The 8555-nt window shown below is 34.7% G+C and overlaps 1 pseudogene; it reads left to right on the plus strand.

Annotated features, from left to right (window-relative positions):
* Positions 1-572: 572 nt before the first annotated feature.
* LOC111738449 lies at positions 573-691 on the plus strand (annotated as a pseudogene).
* The last annotated feature ends 7864 nt before the right edge of the window (positions 692-8555 follow it).

Consider the following 8555-nt stretch of genomic DNA (forward strand, 5'->3'; position numbering starts at 1 on the left):
TTCTATTATAATCCAACTTTAGCATATTTATGGTGTTGCCTTTATTTGGTTTAACTGAGGTAAGTAAAGAGAGCTTCAACTACAAGTGCCTCATCTTTGGAATTCAAAATGTATGTATTTATTTATTTTTAACCAAGGTATATAATTTGCCATAACATTTAAGTTAAATGAAAACTCATAGTATAATGAATCATATGCATTTTTAGATAATTTTTTTCTTTTAAAAATTATTTCTGGGGGTTAAAACCATGCAAAATTGACCACAAGTGTTTATATACTCTGTCTCACCTTCCCAAGAACACATTAAAATGAAATGATCAACCAATTTATTTTCCTGCTCTTCTAGAGAACCCATCTCATAGTCTCCTCTCTTCTCAAATCTCCAACATCTCCTTCTTTTTCTTCACTTTCAACCATCAACCTTGCTTCTTATATATTAAGAAAACAGGACTTTCGCAACTACAGATTTTATCTAAAATTTTGTTTAACTTTATTGGGTACCTACAAAGAGAAGAAATAGACGAGAGGGTTGTATGACAGATCAGTCTTTAGGTCCTGGAAGAAGCCTGGGTGACTATGGCCATGCCACTTTGGACAAGCCCAATCCTGTCTGATCTTGGAAGCTAAGCAGAGTTGGGCTTGGTTAGTACTTGAATGGGAGACAACCTAGGAAGACCAGGTGCTGTAGGCTAAAAAATAAAAAAATAAGGGATTGTAAACTGACAAGATCTTTGCAATCTGTGAAGTCAACCAAGGGTTGCCTCGCCTAAAAAAAAAAAAAAAGAAGCCTGGGTGATGACTAAAATTTGTAAATCAAGAAATAATATTATAACATATTATTTAGCAATATAGGAGTAAATACCAAAAGAAACAGCTAAACATTTTGAAATAGGGAAGAACTAGTGGGTCTGGAGGCATAAACAAACTTATTCTAAGCTCTTTATCATTTAAAAAAATCTACGTACCAAGAGCTCAGCTTTAATTGAAAATATAATAATTAGACCATGAAATCCTACTCTTAATTACAGAGCCAAATTTCTCTCAGTATCCAACTCATTTTCTAATTATGCCCTGACAGAATTAATAAAGTTTCTGAAGAATCTGTTGTAATTTTTAAAAACTCTGTGAACCAGACATGTAGATGTGACCCATGTTATTTCAGTTTTCTTGGGTCCTTTGCTTGAGTTGGGGAATTAAATAAAGTCCTTATACTTCCATGCAAAAAAAATATATACTTAATAAAAAACACAACTGATAAAATTATAAAATTAAAGGCTGGAATAAAATACACAAAAATTATGATTATCTTACTATTAAGATATTATTCTGGGTTACAATTTTATCATTTTTCTCAACATTTTAAAATGTCACATAATTCAAGTAATTTACCAATAAATTTAAGGAATAACTTCCTAAGAAATAACTTGCTAGTAGGGAGAGGGGAAAACACATAAAACTCTATGTTTGCATACATTAAATCTCACTACTGTGTCCAGGATAAGAAATTACTCTCTGCTAAGTCCATCATTGGACTCAAGGCATGATGAGAGGGGACTAAAATGTTTTCCAGGACTATAGGGGGTGCCAGCTTCATCAGGACATTTAATATGTCAAAGAAATTATGTATCAAGGAGGATTATCAGCACTGAAAAGTGGGTTAGCTAAGGAGATGAAAGGCCCAGATTCTTATCTGCAAATCTAATCATCAGATCTTAGATCATGAAAGTTCACCAAGGTAATAAGAATCTGAGGGTTTTTTTTTTGGTAGCCAACAAGCTGATGTCAAAAGACAGGCCATTCACACCTCTGAATGACAACCCATCAGAATCATCAAGAGTTGTCCTTAACAAGGACAACTGCAAGCTAAAAGGAATTGGCTAGATTTCTGAATCTCTGATTTTAGGTTAATTTTATACCATCTATTCCAAAGAATCAAAAATAAAGATATGATTTCTCATTCAAAGACTTTGCTTTCTATTCTAATTCTTTTCCTAGACCACTATAAGAGTCTTCGAAATTACAGCTAATCACTTTGGCTGTAAAAGAAATTATTCCAGTTGACTTTGGTTTTCCCACAGATACAATGATGTAATAAGAAAATATTTTCTAATCAACAACCTGACACTCAATATTTTCATAATATGATCACTATTTTCCTATTAAAACAAATCATTTGTCATTAAATTATAAATTTATGTACTGTATAGTATGAAAATTTTGGCCATGTATAGAAGTTGATATATTTAAATAATACAGTAACTAGACATGCAAAAATAGTTAATTTACTGAAAGTATACATGATAGAAATACTTTATGGATAAAAGTGAATAACTAAGGGCCTCCTGAGGAGGGACGATATTATATAATAAGGACCAAGATTTGGAGTCAGAAAACTTGAATTAGTGCCGGCTCTGCCACATACCAGCTCTTTGGTTTTGCCTAATACACATTACTTTCACAACTTTAATGTAATTACGATTTATAATGTCCTTGTCATAGCTTTGCTGAAGGATTATATATACTCATCTACCCAAAATGATTACTATGGTGACTGTCATATAGTAAGTGATCAGTAAATATTTGGTTGTTGGTACCAGCTGGTACAAAATGAAAGATCACGTGCACAAGGCTAAATAGCAATGTTTTACATATGTATCCTACATTATTATTATTGCTGATTATTGACAGGGTCATGTTTGAGACCAAGAGCCAAAGAGACCCCAGGCAGAGCGAGCTGTATAGGCTGTCAGGAGACCATCTGAAGTCAAGGACCTGGGCCATCGAGTCCTAAGTAATTAGTACATGTCAGAAAACAAACAGTGACAATGATGTAGCTGTGTGTGGCCTCCTGCCAGGCCTCTGAGTAATTGGCAGAGCACTGAGCATGTGAATCATTATAAGTCACATTGCTGTGAGGAACCACCTGTAGTTAAAACAAGTGCCTCATTGAAATTTTTAGAGCTTAAGAAAACTTAGAGAGTGATCTCTTTGATGCAAAATACATAGTCCTAAAATCTGACTTGTAGTACTTTCTAGGAATTTCCTCTTGCCACACCTATATCTGGTCAAAGTATCTATTCTAAAATTCCCTTTTGGAGGAAATGAAAACCTGGGGCCTGGGGTACTTTATAGGAAACACACACATACACACACACACACACACACACACACACACACACACACACACACTCCTTCATCCCACCCTACGGCTCTGTGTTCTTTACAACACTGTGGGTTTCTCCAAAAAATAAAAAAGAAAGTTATTTCCCTTTAGCTTCATTTATAAACCTTACAAGAAAGCCCTGTTTTACCTACTTAGTCTGAGTTCTGGTCCATGTAAAGACATTCAAAGTTTAACTGTTTCCTAAACTAAAACACTGTCACCACACATGAAATCTGTTCCTTTTCCCTTTCTCTTCAGCTTAGCCAGGGCAATTTTCTCTTTTTAACATTTAACTTAAAATCTTACCCGGATATCATTACACATTACTTGTCAATTTTCCTTCTCTTCTCTCTTCACTATTAAAGCTTTACTAGCTCACTAGGTCTCTTCACTCCTCCAAATGGGCCTAAATCAGCCATTATTTTCTCTCATTTTCTTTTCTATACTTACATTCTCATTTCACTAAAAAGCCTGCTGGCCTCCTTATAACTCTTTTTTTCTTCTCGTTTCTATGCTCTCAACAACATTAGTCCTCCATTTCCCCAATGTGTTTTTCTCATGGTTACATTGAATTTATGGGCATTTGAAAGAAAGATTATGGAGATAAAAGATGAAATGTCATTCTCATCACCTCATATCAGGGGCACATGCTATCAACATTACTTATCACTGGTGTTGTTAGCTTTGATCACCAAGTAAGGTTGTGTTTGTAGGATTTCTCCACCATAAATATATTTCCTCTCATTCTATACTTTATTCATTGGATGAAAGTCACTAAGTGCAGCCCATATTTAGGGGATAAAGAGCTAAGTTCCATCTACTTAAAGGAGAAAGTATTGACATATTACGTGGAATTCTGTATGGGACGTTTGTCTCTTTTTATTTATTTATTCAATAATATATTTATATCAGTATACACTCATATCATTATTATATGCTTTGGGTTAAAATTCAATAATACTTTATCTGTTTGGTTGCTCAAATCATCCCATCTTTGGCCACTGAAAGCCCTTGCTGGTTGGCTTCTATATGAAAGCTCATAATAATCTCTCCCATTTTATTATTTTAGATAAATCCTTTAAGAAAAAGCATATAAAATGTGCTGTTTTTTATTTATGTTGAAATTTAAAATATTAATTGACATATTATGTCAATTTTGCATTCATCCTTTATCTTGTATCCTATGACTTCCCTCTGTGCTGACCTTTTTTCTTGCTATTTTTTATCTTCTAACCATTCCTATGTAAGAGCTTGTTGGTTGATGATGAAATTTCTTAGTCTAGAAAAAATTTTATTAAATCTCTTCTTCGAAAATAATATAACTAGGAGTAAAATTTTAGGGTTACAATTATTTTCCTTCAGCCTTTTTAAGATATTAATCCACTATTTTCTGTTAGCTATCTTTTGCTGAATAAAAAAATAGTTTGCCAAATGTTTATTTAGTTTACTCCCCACTCTGATAACCAGTAAGATAAACCAACATTCTTCATGTTAGAAATATTCAGCATAAGTCTTTTATTAATTCACTTAGGTACTCAGAGTAAACTTTTGAGCTGATGAATTCTGGAAACTTATCAAGTATTTTCTCTTCATATACTTCTTCTCTACCACTCTCTCTATTCCCTATTCTGTTGCACCCTTCCTGATAAATGCTTACATCTTTTATCTGCTGTTTTATTTTCTCTCTCTCTCTGGTGCTGCTCTGGTTGAATGAATGTATCTTCCTCAAATTCATATGTTGAAGTCTTAGTGCCCAGTGTGATGGTATTAGGAGATGAGACCTTTGGGAGATGCTTAGGTCATGAAGGTAAGCCCTAATAAATGGGATTAGAGTTTTCATAAAACATACCCCACAGAGCTCCCTAGCCCCTTCTACCATATGAGAACATGACAAAAAGTCTGTGATCTAGAAGAAGGCCCTCGTTCGATCATACGGACACCCTGATCAGTGCCTTCTTCCAAATCACTCTCTTCAACTGTATGCAAAGTTTATGGATGTATTATCTATATATATATATATTTTTTTTAATTTTCTGTATATTCTGATGTTTTGACATCTTGAAAAACCTTACTGGTTGAGGAGAGACTGCTGCCCTTCCCAGGGGCAGCCAATTCTTAGAGATAAAAAGGAATACAGCTGAGGAGCATGTCTTTGATATGCAAAGTAACCAATCCAAAGCTATACTCCTCTACCTAGCCCATGCACACACTGAAGATGACACTATTCCTCTGCCTTGCCATTCCAAGACCAGGAACCAGGCAACCAGAGACCATACTGATAGCCCAAAGTCCACCAAAATTATTCAAACTAGACAATTCTAAACTATTTACCCTGTACTCCCTTGCCTCTTTCCCATGAAAACCCCAATAAAAGCCATGACCCACCCACGCAATCCCCAGCTGCTGCTTTTGCTTCATGACAAAACCCTGGCATTCCACCTGTGGCCCTGTGATGCAAGCTGTGCCTGTTGTTTCTAGGGAACTGTAAATAAATCAAACTTTTTTTCAATGGCATTGACCTCTATGTGATGTCACTCAGTCACCTTTATAAATTAAGACTCAGGCACAAAACAATGCACAATGCAATTAATTAAAATAGTTTTATATTTTTAAAATATATTTTTTTCAAGATTTCTAATTTCTAAAAGAATATGGTATGTTAGCATGTAACAAGTTATTACTATTACTAAATGAATCGACAATTTTTTTTAGTTCAACTTTCTATTATGGTAGCTATCAATAGATATAACCACATATTAAGGATCCCATATAAAATAAAGTTTTTTTGGTATCCTCAATAATTTTTAAAGGGATAAAGGATCCCCAAAATATTGGAGATTTACTGCTTTTTAGAAGATGAAGTATGAAGAAAGTAGTCTATAGATACGTCAAGAAAACATTAACAGTTCACATATTTTAAAAGACCACTTTAGCATGAAGTACTTATAGATATCTTTAAAGGAAAAAAATTAAAGAATTTGGCCATGTCTTACACTCTTTTAACTGGAATGTCAATAAACATTCAAGGAGTTCTTGAATTCAAGTTCCTTAATGTTGGGAAATGACAGAACAGGAAAACAAGTGAGTCTTAATCCAAAAATATGCTACATTGCCACAAAAAAAGTGGATGAGTCAGTTTATCCTTGGCCTCCTTAAATCCTCATGTTTGCTTACCCATCTCATGAGTGAATGAATATTTTGGAAGGTATTTTCTTCATTGAATGTGTTATTTCTCCTCTATGAGCTTCTTCTCTTCAAGAGAACACTTGAAAACTTCTGGAGCAATGAGTCAAATAATGCACTTGTTGACTTCACATGTGTCAAAAAATAAAATACTTCTGAAGTTTCAAACCAACATTTACTCCGGGAGTGCTTAGTCTAATTGCCTGTCTTGGCTTCACCACCTATAGCTTTGTAGATGTTTGAACTGTTGACTTTCTCTTAAACCTCATTTTAATGGAAATTCACAGTTGTGTGCTTTTCGTGCATAGCAACACTTTTCACCATTTTGCAACTTTTTCCAAATATTTATCCCCTTGTTGAGTAAACTCTGTATTGCATGAACCACTTGGAGTTACCATCCCATCTACCTCCTTTTCTTATACTTCTGGACAGTATAGGTAAAATTGTTCTGGACAGTATAAGTAAAATAGTAGATCTGAGCCATTATTGAATTCCCTTTTTAGATATATCCAATTTATTTTCTGCCTTAAAATACAACTGTCATATACTTATTTGTGTTCTCTTCATTTCTACCACCAGCAATAATAATTAGCTCTTTTGAAGAAATGTTCCTTTTAAAGAAACAAAACAGTTTTAGTTTTATGGGGCTTTTTGTTTGTTTGGAGCTCAAAACAACATAAATTTATTCTCTCACATCCCGGAGGCTAGAAGCCCAAAATCAAAGTGTCAGCAAGGTCACATTCCCTCTGAAGGTGCCAGAGAAGAATCCTATATAGCCTCTACCTAGCTTCTGGTGGTTGCCAGTAGTCCTTGGCATTTCTTGGCATGACCGCTGTGCCTCTCAGATCTCTGCTCCATCTTCACATGGCCATCTTCCTTCCATGCATGTGTGTATCTGTGTCTCATAAGGACACCAGTTACTGAATTTAGGGCCCACCCTAATCCTGCATGACCTCATCTTAACTAATTACATCTGCAACAACCCTATTTCCAAAGGTCACATTCTGTGGTTTCGGATGATTATTTTTAAAGAAACAAAGAGTTGTGGTTTTAGTTTTTGCTTAATCTCTTTGCTTTAGCTGCTTGTTATATGATAATGAATATTCAAAACAAAACAAATAACCAAAACTCTGAACCAGAAATACCAGGCAACTGCATACACCAACCACATTTTTAACTATGAATTGCCATGTACTACATAGCAAAGTTCTTCAGGAACCACCTAGTGATTGGAAATGAGATTACCATTGCCATTAATTCTAAGGTCCCAATATTGTATCACGTGATAGAAAAAACAGGTCACTGAATCTTCCTCCAAGTACCAACAACCACTATCTCACCTGAATTCTCTTGAACGTAGGCCTGTAGAATGCAAAAGTTCTATCAAATTGAGTATAGATAGTCATGATTACTTTCATAAGCCATCATTCTTTCTCTTTCCCTTCAACTCAGATCAAGGTCATAAAAAATAAACAGAAATTAAAATGTTGTGCTTTGTCTCTTCTCATCTAAACCTGTGAAACTTAAACCAAAAAAAAAAAAAAGATTTAATTAAAATCAATTAAGCAAATGTTTTGTCGAGAGACTCTAAGTTCTGAAGTTGTGCTGGATGCTGGAGGCCTGTGCAGATGGGGATGACGTTCTCATACCCGGCGGTGGTAGAAGAATAACTTTAACGCTATCAGGGAGTAGAAACACAGGAGGGCATAAATGGGAAAAAGAAAGTGTTCTTTTTAAATTCCTCTTTACAGTTGATACAGACACCAAGGGGAAGGACCATTAGAACATGTATCTCCCTAAACCTTTTTGGAGTTTCTACTTTGCTCCCGGCTTTTCTCCAATTTTAGCACCTGGACAGTCTTAAGTATCTGTATTCTTCACAGTGATTCCTTAGTGATTCTCTTTCAAAATCTATCAGGGCACTCTTTGAGCTAAAATATAAATAGACATGAAAGAGTAAAAACTAAATCTGCACCTGCTGTGGTGAGATCACCATCATCATCATCATCATCATCATCATCCTCATTATCATTATCATCACTATCAACATCATCATCATCATCACTATCATCATCATCATTACCATCATCATTATCATAATAATAACAAGACATTTATTATTTGTTTGCTCTATACCAGGCACTTCATACATATTTAAACTCTCAATCTTAATAAAAACCCTACTGGATATGAGAGGCCAATTCTACTA

Source organism: Pteropus vampyrus, unplaced genomic scaffold (genome assembly GCF_000151845.1).
Source record: "Pteropus vampyrus isolate Shadow unplaced genomic scaffold, Pvam_2.0 Scaffold38, whole genome shotgun sequence".
Classification (NCBI taxonomy): Eukaryota; Metazoa; Chordata; class Mammalia; order Chiroptera; family Pteropodidae; genus Pteropus; species Pteropus vampyrus.